The sequence below is a fragment of the Dama dama genome, chromosome 23 (assembly GCF_033118175.1).
Source record: "Dama dama isolate Ldn47 chromosome 23, ASM3311817v1, whole genome shotgun sequence".
Lineage (NCBI taxonomy): Eukaryota > Metazoa > Chordata > Mammalia > Artiodactyla > Cervidae > Dama > Dama dama.
This window is the reverse complement of record NC_083703.1, coordinates 58403975-58419476: the sequence shown is the minus strand read 5'-3', so window position 1 is coordinate 58419476 and position 15502 is coordinate 58403975.

Below are 15502 nucleotides of genomic sequence, written 5' to 3'. Positions count from 1 at the left end.
GACTGCTAGCCATTAGGAACACCTGGTCACAGAGCATCTGTAATGTGGATCGTGCAACTGGGGACTGAATTTTTTAATTTTATTCATTTTAATAAACATGAATGTTAAAACTGTACAGTAAAAATTATTTTTCTAACAGACAACTTAATTGTTCTATAGAACTACTGTACTCATTTCCTATTGCAGCCATATATAAGTTATTAGAAATTTTTTAGCTTGAAACAATACAGTTTTTATCTAGACCTCAGAAGTGTGAAATGGGTCTTACAGGCTGAAATCAAAATGTCTGCAGAGCTGAATTTCTTTCTGGAGGAAGAATCTCTCTCTCTGGGGGAGAATCCATTTCCTTTCAGCTTCAAATTGTTCAGTTGCTAAATTGGGTCCTACTCTTTGCGACCCCATGGACTGCAGCATGCCAGGCTTCCCTATCCTTCTCTTGGAGTTTGCTCAAACTCATGTCCATTGAGTCCATGATGCCATCCAACCATCTCGTCCTCTGTCTCCCCTTTCTCCTCTTGCCCTCAATTTTTCCCAACATCAGGATCTTTTCCAATATAAGGGCTCTACGCATCAGGTGGTCCAGCTTGTAGAGGCATCTGCGTTCCTTGTCTCATGGTCTGCTTCTTCCATCTTCAAAGGCAGTAATGTTGAGTCTGACTATTCTTCCATGTTACAGCTCCCTCTAAGCACTATTGAAAAAGATTGTCTGCTTTCAAGGACTATCGTGATTTCTTTGGGCCCACCATGATAATCCAGGATTGTTGTTACTTAGTCACTAAATTGTGTCAAACTCTTTGCAACCCCATGGACTACATTCCACCAGGATCCTCTGTCCATGGGATTTCTCAGGCAAGAATACTGGAGTGGGTTGCCATTTCCTTCGCCAGGTGATCTTCCCAACAAAGGGATCAAACCTGGGATGCCTGCATTGGCAGGCGGATTCTGGGCCACCAGGGAAGCCCAGGATAATCTCCTCATTTCAAGACCACCCAATTAATTCCATCTGCATCCTTAATTGTCTTTGCCATGTAAGGTGATATAGGTTCCAGGGGTTAGGATGTGGACATCTTTAGGACATCATTATTCAGTTAACCACACTATAGTTCACACCTTTCCACCCCATCAGCCACCATTGTAGTATTGTTATGTATGTGTTGAGCAAGTGCATTATTTCTAGTATTAGGCATAAACATAACCTGGTTGGTATCAGTGGACTGATCCAGTTAGGACGATTATTACCTGTTCACTAATGTAGCATTTGTTTTCAGTCTTCAGTCAGTTCAGCTCAGTTCAGTCGTTCAGTCGTGTCCGACTCTTTGCGACCCCGTGAATCGCAGTACGCCAGGCCTCCCTGTCCATCACCAACTCCCGGAGTTTACCCAAACTCATGTCCATCGAGTCAGTGATGCCATCCAGCCATCTCATCCTCTGTCGTCCCTTTCTCCTCTTGCCCCCAATCCCTCCCAACATCAGGGTCTTTTCCAATGAGTCAGCTCTTTGCAAGAGGTGGCCAAAGTATTGGAGTTTCAGCTTCAGCATCAGTCCTTCCAATGAACACCCAGGACTGATCTCCTTTAGGATGGACTGGTTGGATCTCCTTGCAGCCCAAGGGACTCTCAAGGGTCTTCTCCAACACCACAGTTCAAAAGCATCAATTCTTCAGTGCTTAGCTTTCTTCACAGTCCAACTCTCACATCCATACATGATCACTGGAAAAACCATAGCCTTGACTAGACGGACCTTTGTTGGCAAAGTAATGTCTCTGTTTTTTAATATGCTGTCTAGGTTGGCCATAGCTTTTCTTCGAAGGAGCAAGCGTTTTTTAATTTCATGGCTGCAATCACCATCTGCAGTGATTTTGGAGCCCCCCAAAAATAAAGTCTGTCACTTTTTCCACTGTTTCCCCATCTATTTGACATGAAGTGATGGGACCAGATGCCATGATCTTAGTTTTCTGAATGTTGAGCTTTAAGCCAACTTTTTCACTCTTCTCTTTCACTTTCATCAAGAGGCTTTTTAGTTCCTCTTCACTTTCTGCCGTAAGGGTGGTGTCATCTGCATATCTGAGGTTATTGATATTTCTCCCGGCAATCTTGATTCCAGCTTGTCCTTCCTCCAGCCCAGCGTTTCTCATGATGTACTCTGCATTTAAGTTAAATAAGCAGGGTGACAATATACAGCCTTGACACACTCCTTTTCATATTTGGAACCAGTCTTTTGTTCCATGTCCAGTTCTAACTGTTGCTTGCTGACCTGCATGTAGGTTTCTCAAGAGGCAGGTCAGGTGGTCTGGTATTCCCATCTCTTTCAGAATTTTCCACAGTTTATTGTGATCCACACAGTCAAAGGCTTTGGCATAGTCAATAAAAGAGAAATCGATGTTTTTCTGGAACGCTCTTGCTTTTTCGATGATCCAGCGGATGTTGGCGATTTGATCTCTGATTTTCAGTCTTAGTCGTATTTATTTTCAATCTTAGGCTGAGAGTACAAGTTATCGTGATATCTATATAACAAAATGGAAATTCTTATTATTTTAATATAATTATTTTTCAAGTTTAAAAAATTATGGGAAGACTTTCAGATTTCATAAATGTAGGAATTCTACTGATGTAAAATTGAGTAGGGCTTCCCTGGTTGCTCAGTGGTAAAGAATCCACCTGCCAGTTCAGGAGACACAGGTTCAGTCCCTGAGCTGGGAAGATCCCCTGGAGAAGGAAATGGCAATCCACTCCAGTATTCTTGCCTGGAAAATCCCATGGACAGAGGAGCCTGGTGGGCTACAGTCTATGGGGTCTCAAAAGAGTCGGACACGACTTAGCAACTAAACAACAAACAAAAATCAAGTAGACACGCAGAACAGTAAAGGAAACCTGAAACATCACAAATTTCACAATGAAGCAGTTGTCATTTGTTTCAGCAGGAAAAAATTTAAAGCTTTTTATTTGCTGGGTAAAAGATAATAAAATGAACAATAATAACATATACTTCTATCAAATATGTAATGAATTTGAAAAGATATTTCCTTCAACTATCAGAAAAGAATCAACAAAATAAGTCAGTGAGAATCAGGATGAAATATCCAATAAAAAATTTTAATGAGTTTAAATAAGATCTGAGCCTGTAACACTGGCCAGCTATAAAATGACTCAAATTCTCACACAGCAAAGAGGAATCATTTTTAGATGGAGAGTTTTTAACTATTACATCAGTTATAAAAAGTTTGTTAGAATATGAGGAAAAGATTTAAAAAGACATTTCACAAAGAGTATAAAATTTTCAATTAAGCCAGCATCCCACTGACTGTTAAGAATTCAAAACCTCTCTAAAAATACCAAAAGACTGGAAATCCTAGCTAATGCAATAAGATAAGAAGAGGAATCAAAAGATATATAGGTTGGGAAAAAAAGAATTATCTTTGTCCACAGATGACATGATCATCTATGTCAAAAATCTGAAATAATTAATTAAAAGAAAACTGAAACTAAGAATTGATTACAGCAAGGCTGCAGAATACAAGGTTAACATACCAAAGTCAACCTCTTTCCCATTTATCAGTAATGAACATGTGGAATTTGAAATTAAAAACACAGTTCTATTTACAATCATTCACATCCCCCTAATAAAATACCTAGGTATAAACTTGATAAAATGTGTATAAAACCTATCAAGGAAAATGACAAAATTCTGATGCACAAAATCAAATAAGAACTAAATAGAGAGATATTCCATACTGATGGTTAAGAAGATTCAATATTGTCAAGATGTGAGTTCCTCCCAACATGAGCTATAGATTCAATACAATCCTAATTAAAATTCCAGCAAGTTATTAACATTTTGCGATTATTTACAAACTGATTCTAGGGTTTATAGAATAAAAGATCCAGAATAGCCAACATATTATCGAAGGAGAATAAAGTTGCAAGACTAGCACTACCTGATTTCAAGACATACTATAGAGCTATAGTAATCAAGATAGTGATATCGGAAAAAGAATAGAAAAACAGATCAATGGAACAAACTAGAGAGCCCAGAAACAGACCCACATAAGTACAGTCAACTGCTCTTTGATAAAATAACAAAAGCAATAGCATGAAGCAAAGATAGACTCCTCAACAAACAGGATTGAAACTACCAGATATCCACATTAAAAAAAAGGCATCTAAACACAGATCTTACACTCTTCACAAAAATTAACTCAAAATAGATCATAGACCCAAACATAAATGCAAAACTATAAAACTACCTAGAAGATAATGTAGAACACTTAGAGGACCTTGGGTATGGATAGGACTTTTTAGATACAATATCAAATGCACATTACATGAAAAAAGTAACCAATAAGCTAGACTTCATTAAAACTTTAAAACTTTTGTGGATTTCCCTGGTAGTACAGTGGGTAAGAATCTGCCTGCCAATGCAGGGGACATAGGTTTGATCCCTGCTGTCTAGGACTGTCGTAGCTTTCGTTCCAAGGAGCAATGTATACATGTCATGCATTCGTCCAAATCCAGAGAGTGGACTGTACTGTAACTCCAGACTTTGTATGACTATGAGGGGTCAGCGTCGGCTCACAAACTGTAACAAAATGCACCACTCTGCATAATAGGGGAATTTGGGGTGGCAGGGGTGTATGGGACTTCTCTATACCTTCCCCTCAATTTTTCTGTGAACTTAAAACTGCTCTAAAAAAGTATATCATAATTTTAAAAAACAGAACTCATGGCATAGATAATTTTGAATCTTCTACATCTGTCAAAGAAGAATTTCAGCTAGAAATGAGAAGATTAGTTTCTATGACGACAGATGATACTTCAACTATGTTAGCTCAAGCAGTCATACTGGGATTTTAAAACAAGAGGCTGATGCTTCCTGAAAGTTTTGTTCCACTCTATGATACATATAAAATATTTGCATTCCATTTTTCTGGCGCAGTCTCTGAATAGTGTCATGAATACAACAGTTAAAGCCATTTAGTATTTATATACAAATGCTATGAATCATCATCAATTTATAGAGCTCCTGAGAGTAGAAGACAATGGATTTAATGATCTTATGTTCTTTGCCCATTAGTTGAATCATGAAGAGTTTTTACAGATTTGCTGTAGTGTTAACTCCAATTCAAGATTTCTTTGAAACAAAAGTTATACTTGCCATATATTCCTTAATCAAAGACAAAAAAATGCTGATTTGATTTAAAGTTTTCTCATTGTTATTACACACCAGATGAAAGACCTAAATTTGAAGCTCCAAAGAAAAGAAAAGCTTACTGATAACCTAGCTAGACAGGTAGGAGAATTCATATTGAAATTTAAACTTTTCTTAATACAAATCAATAATATGACTTCCACATTTCTTCCAACATGATTCAATATGCAGAAGATTTTAATTGCAGTTGACAATGTTATATAAATTGGCCACAAAAACTATTTGAAAAATTTGAAGAATGATTTGTTGATGATAAATTTAGAATTTCTTTTCAAATTATATGATGCCTCAATTGCTGTCAATGTTAATAATACTGAGTTTAGCACAAGAGTTCATGAATTTAAGCTAGTTTTAAAGTTAATACACCTTTACCTCAGAGTCAAAGCATTTCTAAAAAAGATGTACCAATCTTGTTAATGAAGATGCAAATATTAAAAGAAAGTAATTTTTTGTGCACAATTCAATTACTGGAAAACTTTTCTGTGTTTGGAATAATTTGGACATAGGAAATGTCTACTTTTCCAACTGTAAATTTTGCAAAATCTAAATACAAATCAAGCATTTCTGATGAAAACAGCAGCTAACTTGAAATGTACTGTAGATGTAAAATATACACACTAGATTTCAAATATTCAAAGCAATCTATTAATACAAAAAAATGTAAAATAAGCTCATCAATAATTTTGTATTACCACATGTGGAAATAATATTTTGATATGCTACATAAAATATATTTTAAAATGAATTTCTTCTGCTGCTTCTTTTTTAGCGTGTTTCTAACTTTTTACTAGAAAATTTTAAATTACATATGTGGCTCACCTTATATTCCTACTAACAGTGTAGAATTAGACTTGCTTTTTTATGATTTATTTATCTTTAATTGGCAGATAATTGTTTTACGATATTGCATTGTCTTCTGCCATACATCAACATGAATCAGCCATAGGTGTACATATGTCCCCTCTCTCTTCAACTTCTCTTCCACCTCCCACTCCATCCCGCCTCTCTAGCTTGTCAGAGAGCACTGTTTGAGCTCCCTGCATCATGCAGCAAATTCCCTCTGGCTATCTATTTTACACATGGTAATGCACATGTTTCCATGCTACCCTCTCAATTTGTCCCACCCTTTCCTTCCCCGATTATATCCACAAATCTGTTCCCTATGTCTGTGTCTCCACTGTTGCCCTGCATATGGGTTCATCCGTACCATCTTTCTAGATTCCATATATATGCATTAATATACATTATTTGTTTTTCTCTTTCTGACTTACTTCACTCTCTATAATAGGCTCTAGGTTCAAGGAGATGGCATTCTTTCTTTGCCTCCTTATTTCAGATCATGGGTCCAACTCCATTTTGTGTTTATGCATATATATGTTTATTTGTTTATTTATTTTGGCTGCATCGGGTCTTGCTTACGGCACACAGGATCTTTGTTGAAGCTTGTAGGGTCTTTTGCTTCAGTGTGCAAACTTCTCTCTAATTGAGGCTCTCAGGCTCAGTAATTGTGGCTGAAGGCCTAAGTTGCCCCAAGGCATGTGGGATCTTAATTCCCAAACCAGGGATTGAACCCACACCCCCTGCATTGGAAGTATAGAGTCTTAACCATTGGACCACCAGGGAAGTCCCCTCAACTCCATTTTAATAAAGGTTGCAAAATAGTCATCAAATCCAGTCAGCAAATTTGATTTAGTCCATGTAGCATATTTTTAAAAAATGCTTTGGTCGCCAGCACAGAAAAATTGGAAAATTACACACAAACATTCAATTCTTGGCCTTCTTTGAAAAACCAGATCCTGCCAATCTGAGCCCATATTTCCAAGTGGTGATGCCTGTGCCAGAGCCCAGTGCCAATTGGTCTTCCTCTGCCCAGTGTGGTTCTGTTTGTGAGCCAATGTCAAAGTTGGGAGTCCAGAGTTTTCCAGCCTCATAAAATTAACTGACAAGATTTTGCTCTTTTTCATCATCTGATAAAGTCGAAATGGAATTCCCACTTCTCTGAAGATTATCTTGAACTCACATAAAGTCAAAGTCATTTATTTTTTAGTTACTGATTTTTGATAAACTTTTAAATATCTTCTGTGTCTGTCTTAAATTTTTTCTATGGGTGTTCCTTTTAAAGTCTTCTTGTGTCAATTTTACATACTTGTATTACTCAAGAAAGTCATCTTATTGCTTCCCTCAACTCTTAAATATCCTCTTGTAATTTTAAAATATTCTCTTCTAATTTAAAAAATCTGTGATCCTATATCCTTTCTCTATTTTTATGTTGCAAATATTTGTTTTACCCTTTTTAAAATACAAGTTTATGAGGTGGGTATCTATGTTATTAATCTTTTGAAATAAACTATGTATCGACTTTAGGCTTTAATAACTTTTTGTTTTCTGATTTGTTCATACTGTTTCCTTTTTATATCATTTAAATTATTAGTTCATTTATATCCATTAATTCTTTTTTTAATAATAAAAATATTTTAGGCTATGGATTTCCCTCTGAATACAGCCTTGGCTACATCCAAGGGATTGCTTCAATATAAAAATGTCTAAAAGAACTAACATTTAAGTTTTCACTTCCTCCTTGATCTGAAAACTATTTAGAAGAGTGTGCTTTAAACCTTTCCAGTGAAATTATCTATCAATGAGGAAAAGGATGGTGGCACTAGTGGTGAAGAACGCACCTGCCAGGGCAGGAGACATAAGAGACATGGGTTCGGTTCCTGGGTCAGGAAGATTTCTGGAAGAGGAAATGGCAACCCACGCTTGTATTCTTGCCTGAAAAATCCCATGGACAGAGGAGCCTGGCAAGCTGCAGCCCATGGGGTCACAGAGAGTTGGATATCACTGAGAGCCTGAGCACATACAGGGAAGGATCATTCCATTGCAGTAAATTCACACAAAGAAATACTGAGAGCAGTGAGTAAGAATGAGACTGATAACACGCAACGGTATGAATGAATGTCAAAAACACTTTGAACAGAAGAAGCAGACATGGAAGACTACATTCTGTATCATTGCATTTGTGTAAGATTCAAGAAGAGACAAAGCTAACCTATGGTGACCGGAGTTAGAATAGTGGTTAGAAAAGCCTCTGGAAAGGGGGGTTTCCCAGGTGGCACTAGTGGTAAAGAACCCGCCTGCCCATGCAGGAGATGTAAGAGACATGGGTTCGATCCCTGGGTGGAGAAGACCCTCTCCAGTATTCTTGCCTGGAGAATCCCATGGACAGAGGAGCCCGGAGGGTCCGTAGGGTTGCATAGAGTCGGGCACTGCAGGAGCAACTTAGCACACTGGAGAGGGCCACAGTGACCACGAGCAGTGCAGGGGAATCCTTAGAAGGTCCTACAGGGGTTTACACGCATAAAAATTAAGGTGTACACTTAACGTTTGTGCACTTCGTGGCACACAAGAGACACTGTCATTTTTTTAAAAGGAAAAAAGACTAGTTTTCTTCCAAATATGATAAAACATTATTGTCAGAGAATGTGGCTAGTAGATGATTTCCTTTCTGGAATTTGTTAACCTTTTCTTCTTGGCCAGAGTAAACAGCCCACCTTTCCCAGACTTCTGGGATATGGGCTCACACTTTGCTTCCTTGTTTAAAAACAAAAAATACAAAAAACCTGTTGGAGCCTGGGGTTTTGCTCATAAGCCAAGAGCCCCACCAGGGAGCCAAGTCCATGACTAAGCACTCAGAGTGCTCCATGGGCCGAGGAGCAGAAATGAGCCCGTTCCTTTGGAACCGAGTTGTATTAACAAATAATAAGCCAGGCCTGTTAATTGTCTTGCTCCAATCCTTTGTCTGCCCTTTGGTCTGGGTGGTCTGTCTAATTATGAGAGGGGAATGCTGAAATCTGCCGCTGTAACCATGGTTTTGTAAAGATCTTGTACTAAGAGCCTGTGCCCAGGTGGTGGATTAAGGTTCATTCCTGTTATGTCTTCTTGATGGATTACAGATTTTATCAGTACAAACTACTTCTCTTTTTTCCTATTCACTGCCTTTGGCCTTCAGTCCTACCTCACCTAATATGAATATTTCCACCCCAGCCTTGGTTTTCCCTCTGTGCTGCCCAGTATATCCTGGTTCACCTCTTTACCACTAAACTTTGAGGATCATTTTGTTTGAAGTATGTGTCTAGGTGATAAATCTGAATTATCTTTCTCCTTATTCAAAAATAAATCCCAGATGGATCAAAGATTATCATGTGAAAAAAAAAATTAAACCCTCAGACTACTATGAGGAGGTTCAGGTACTTCTACAACTTTGCCAAAGGTCATTATTAACCCAGTGTTGCTGTTGTTGTGGTTTACTCGCGAAGTCCTAACAGAATCTTTGTGACTCCATGGACTGTCCCATGGCTTCCCATGTCCCACCAGGCTTCCCTGTCCATAGGATTTCCCAGGCAAGAATGCTGGAGTGGGTTGCCATTTCTTTCTCCAGGGGATCTTCTTGACCCAGGGATCAAACCTGAGTCTTCTGCATTGGCAGGCAGGTTCTTTATGAGCCACCAGGGAATCCCGTTAATAATGATGCAAAAGCTTGAAACTACAAAATGATGCATTGATACATTCTTGACAAAAATTTTATACATAAAACCAAAAATAATTAAATGGCATTTAGTTTAATTTAAAAATCACTATCATTTCAGTTCTGTCAATCAGTCGTGTCCGACTCTTTGCAACCCCATGGACTGCAGCACACCAGGCTTTTCTGTCCATCACCAACTCTCGGAGCTTGCTCAAACTCATGTCCAACGAGTCAGTGATGCCATCCAACAATCTCATCCTCTGTCATCCCCTTCGCCTCCTACTTTTAATCTTTCCCAACATCAGGGGCTTTTCTAATGAGTTGGCTCTTCACATCAGGTGGTCAAAATATTGGAGCTTCAGCTTCAGCATCAGTCCTTCCAATAAATATTCAGGGCTGATTTCCTTTTGGATGGACTGGTTGTATCTCCTTGCAGTCCAAGGGACTGTCAAGAGTCTTCTCCAACATCACAGTTCAAAAGCATCAATTCTTTGGTGCTCAGCTTTCTTTATGGTCCAACTCCCACATCCATATATGACTACTAGAAAAACCATAGCTTTGACTAGACAGACTTTTATCAGCAAAGTAATATCTCTGCTTTTTAATATGCTGTCTAGGTTTGTCATAGCTTTTCTTCCAAGGAGCAAGCGTCTTTTAATTTCTTGGCTGCAGTCACCAGCTGCACAGATTTTGGAGCCCAAGAAAATAAAGAATTAAAAGTCAAATGACAAAGTTGCAGTCCAAATTGCAACATCTCAATATTCACAGATCTCTTACAGGTCAGTAAAAAAACAAAAAACAAAAAGACAACTCTCTCAATAAAAATAGTGAAGCAACTAAACAAACAAAAAAAAAAGAATATCAAATTAGCACTTGGAAATCTGCACTTCATTAGCAATTAAAGATATGCACAATTTAAAATTTTTATAAAAGAGTTTATAGTTGCTTTCTGCTTTTTAAGCCAAACCTGAGTCTTTGTATCTCTGCTTGTTTAATAATATATATTTGCCATCTAATTTTGTTTTGTGTTTACCAAGTTTTTTCCTTTCTCGAATTTTGCTGAATTCATCAGGTTTCCTTGTTCTCCTTACAGTCCGTGGAATCGCAAAGAATCGGACACGACTAAGAGACTAAGCAGACATTTTCCTCTTGGATTTTGGAAATCTGACTACGGTTTGCCTTTAAAGATTTTACCAAACACATTTAAGCCTCTCTTTCTTTATCGGTAGCAAAATTTCTTAAATATTCATTTCTTACCACGTACATGCCCCCACCAAAGCAAGCCCCCGGGCAACTTCCTTGAGCAAACTATATACAAAAGACTCTCCCTTTGCAAACTGGTACTTCCTACCCTCCCCCATGATCGATTCCCCTGTAAAACTTATGGCCAACTGGCCTGCCATAGACTGAGTTGTTTTGTTTACTGTGCTTTCACACTAGCTCCAAGAGGGCAAGAATATTTATTTTTTTCAGTCTGTTATATCTCAAGGGCCTGGCATAGTGCCTGGTACATTGTAGATGCTTTAAAAATATTTGTAAATAAATAAATTATTCCTTTGTCTCTCTCTTTCTTCCCAGGTTTTAAGTGATTTGAAATCTCAGTCCCCAGATATGAATTTTTTTATTGCTTATGTAATTAATATACAGAACAACCATGAGGCAAGTACACATATTATGTCCACATTGTAGGAGAGAAAATGTAAACTCAAAAAGATTAAGTAGTTTCGGAGTGACACAGGTTAGTAAATGTCTAAGCTAAGACTTGAACTCAAATTTGCTCAGTAGTAAAATTTTCATTTTTAACTGCTTTGTGAGGCTCATGTGCACTCACACACATACACACACAAACACATGCCCCATGTTGTAAATGGTTCCTTTAGCTCAAGTGGAGAAAGTCCAAGATGAGACCCATGAGTCATCCTGATCAATGCCACCCCTTCCTCAGGGTCCAACTCCAACGCCACCTTTTCTTGATGCTTCTCCAGGTCCCATCAGTCATGATAAATCTGAACTTTTTCTTTATTGCCAACTTGTGAGAGAATCTTTTTGGCTCCCCAAATAAACTGTACTCTTCCTGCGGGCTCCATCTGAGGCCCCTGTCTTGACTACTACACCTAGGACGGTGTCTGGCCACCCTGTTGAATTGAATTGCTGAGATGTAGTACCAGAGGCCTTGATCTATCCAGACCAGGATCCACCTCCTCCAAGTAGCCTTCCAGGACTACTTCTAGCTGAACACCAACTCTCCCTCCCTCACCTTCCTGCAGTGAGAATTAATTCTAAGAATTCTGGTGTTAGCTGTTCTCAGACAGAAGAAAACCAGCCAAATTAAACTGTGATTGCAAAGCCCCTAGGGAAGAAAGCAACGGCATGGCTGCTAGCATCATCTCTCAAGTGCTGCCCCCTTGTGGCCCATCCTTGGAACTTCAACCAGGCACGATTTTCTTACAGTCTGATTTCATTCCTGGGTGGCCAGCACAAGGTCGCTCCAGAAAATTATTACACTTCGTTTAAAAATCCCTGCGACTTTTCACCCTGATATTGCTACTTAGAGTTGCCCGTGTATGGTGCAGCTTGACTGAAAACCAGCATCTGCATTCTGACGCATTTGCTGTTGTAACTTCAGGTTTGGGGTTCATTTTTGAAAGTTCTGCTTATGTCAGTAGATACCACAGTGAATGGGGCAGACGTATTCCCTGTATCCATGAGTGAACATGATAGTGGGGGAAACAGACACTTAGTCCCAGAAATGAACGCACTCGTTGATCATGGGCTGTGAAGCCAGCTGTCTGGTACAGAAAGCCATTGACGTCATCATGGCCCTGAGTCATGATGTCCCGTGCTCCATGATGTCCTCTCAGACTCAAGGATACTGAAGTGTGACCAGAGTTCTGACCCCTCCTCCTGGGAGGCGAGGTCAGTACCAAGTGGTTCAGGGCCCACATTCAGGAAACAAGCGATTTGGGGCCTCACTCTGCCTTTGAAAATGATTTGATCTTGGACAAACTACCCTGAAAAGTCTGGGTTTCCTCATTTGCATAATGAAAATAATAGTAGTACCCTTTTCATAGGGCACTTGAGAGTAGAAAATAAAATTGTATTTTTAACATCTAGTACTGGGCATATAGTAAACACTTAAAGGCACCTCCTGTTTCATTTATGTGTGTGCACAGTGTATGAAGCTGGGTCTAAACCCTTCACAACTGACCGCTAGGAATTTATGTGCAGGTAGATTCCATTCTGGTCTTTCCCAGCTCAGAGGTAAAGGATCCAGCTGCAACGCAGGAGATGCAGGAGATATGGGTTCAATCCCTGGATGGGAAAAGATCTGCTGGAGGAGGGCACAGCAACCCACTCCAGTATTCTCACCTGGATAATCCCCATGGACAGAAGAGACTGGCGGGCTACAGTCCATAGGGTCGCAAAGAATCGGACATGGCTGAAGCATCTTAGCATGCATGCACACAGATTCCATCCTACAAAGGAAGGTTCACAGCAGCCATCTCTGTTTTCCTGAACAGTGACAGGTCAGTGTCAAGGATAATGCCATGTATGACACTATCAGATCCCTGCCCAACATCCACCCTCTTCTTTGTGAACAGATCCCAGGATGGACCTGAGCATCAGCGGCCAGCTGTGGATCATGAAACATCCAAGGTGATTCAGAAATCCACCTTCTCACTCTTCCGGCCTCCCTTGCAGCTAGGAGTGGTCATGTGGCTTTGTTCCAAGTGGCAGTTTGATGATGGATTTTCGGGGAAAGCTTTTCTTTTCCTGATAAATGAGTCATGTAGCTTGCACAACCTTTATCTTTTCTTCGTGCCTAGAACTGAGATGCAACACCTGGAGCTACAGCCACCTTTTGTGACCATGAGGCAAAAGCACAAGGAAGATAGTCAACATGATAGGAATGGTGAAACAGAAAACTGGAAAAGGCTGAATCCCTGAGGTCACAGTTGACAGCTGAGCCCAGAACTAACAACCCACCAACCCACTCCTTGTTTACAAGGAACTCTGGGCAGATGGATTTTATGCAACCTGCAGCTGAATGCATTCCTCATTGATTTGCTTTGCATGTACCACAAGTACCAACTCTCATCTCAGAGACTTCACTGAGAGTGGCCCTTCCCTCCTGGGGCTAGGTTCAAGCCAGATGGGAAGGGTGGGCTTGTCTGTTTGCCCAGACAGTGAACTAACCACTAAAAAGAGGAGACCTTTTATCAAGAGAAAATCTAACAGCCTAGATATTTTTCTTCCTTCCCATGGCCTGCATTGGGTCAGCCTGCAGGAAGCTATCAGGGCAATTAAATAACATGTTCTCAGCCTCCCCTCACCAAGATCCCTGATTGAAAACACACAGCAGACTCAGTGACCCCAGAAAAGAATTCTGGGAAGCTACAGTTTCCCCAATTCCCATCTACCCCTACTGATGAGCTCATCAGCTTTTGCTCAGGGTTCTTGTTTATTATTATTAAAAAGTCATGGTGGTTGGCCAAGCCACATGAGCTGCAAAATTCCTAGAGCTGGGACGAGGATTGGGGGTGGGGGTGGCATGTTGAAGTAATTTTACTGTTTTCATGCTTCAGGGTAAAAAGGGTTGGCGTGTCCCAAAGAGCAGCCACATCTCTCCCATCTCCTTAGTTTGTACACATCCAGTATGTGTGCTCCAGACTGCATTTGAACCTGCCCTGCATGATGGTCACGATTTCCTGGACACATCAGCCAGGGTGCCCTTGTCCTCCTTACTCCACTTAGCTGTGCTGGGCTGTAGGTGCAGAATTCTTGACCCCCACCCCAATCCCAAATCCGCCCCTCCCCAGCCCTCCATCACAGTAATTAGCACTAGCATCCACCACCCAGAAGTCGCTCCCGAGCCCTTTGTCCCCTGCAGCCAATTCAATATCAGTCCTGCCCATTATACCCAAAAACACCCGCTGAGACTTCCGGCTTCTCAGTAGCTCTGCCTCTCCTGCACCAGCCATGCTTACCTGCAGGAAGAGCTCACCTGCAGAAAGACACACCTGCGGGAAGACACAGGACACTCGGCCCTGCTTCCCATCCCACCACTCCCCCCTCTGCGGGAGCCACAGTGACCTTTGCATAACTCAGACCTGATCTTTCTCCCTTGCCAAAGCCCTCTGGCTTCCACCGCACAGAAAATTCAGGTGTCTGAGTTCACGCTTCCCTAGGTAGCCTGACTCCTGCCTTCCGTCACCTTTGTGCACTCTTCTCCAGCCTCACTGGCCTCCTTTCTTTTCCTGGGATGCAAGGGGGTCACTCTAGCCCTCCAGCTTTCCAGCTTACTGTCCCCTGTGCCTGCCCCACCTTTGCAGGACTGGTAGCCCACCTCCTACAGGTCTCAGTCAAGCTAAAAAAAAAGAATTACGACATTTTGATTCCACTTGTTTGACTTAGTATGAATAGAATGCTAGATATATAATTTATATTCACTCAAAACTTTGATATAGTTCCAGGTATTTTGGCATCTAGTAGTATTGCTGAAAGTCTAGAAACTTCATTATCTTGTGATTTAAAAAAAAAAAATTGAATGAAGCTTGAATCTTCTAATCCAGATTTGAGAATATAAGGGAATACTATGTTGTTTAAAAAAAAAATGGAAATTAACAAGTGACACAGTATTGGTTACTAAAGTACAGATTTTGTTCAAATTTAACAAAGTTTTATGCTAGTGTTCATTATTTGCTTTCATACCTTATTCAAGACTCCACATTGTATTTAATTTCATTTAGCAGCTTTAGCTGTGTGCAACAA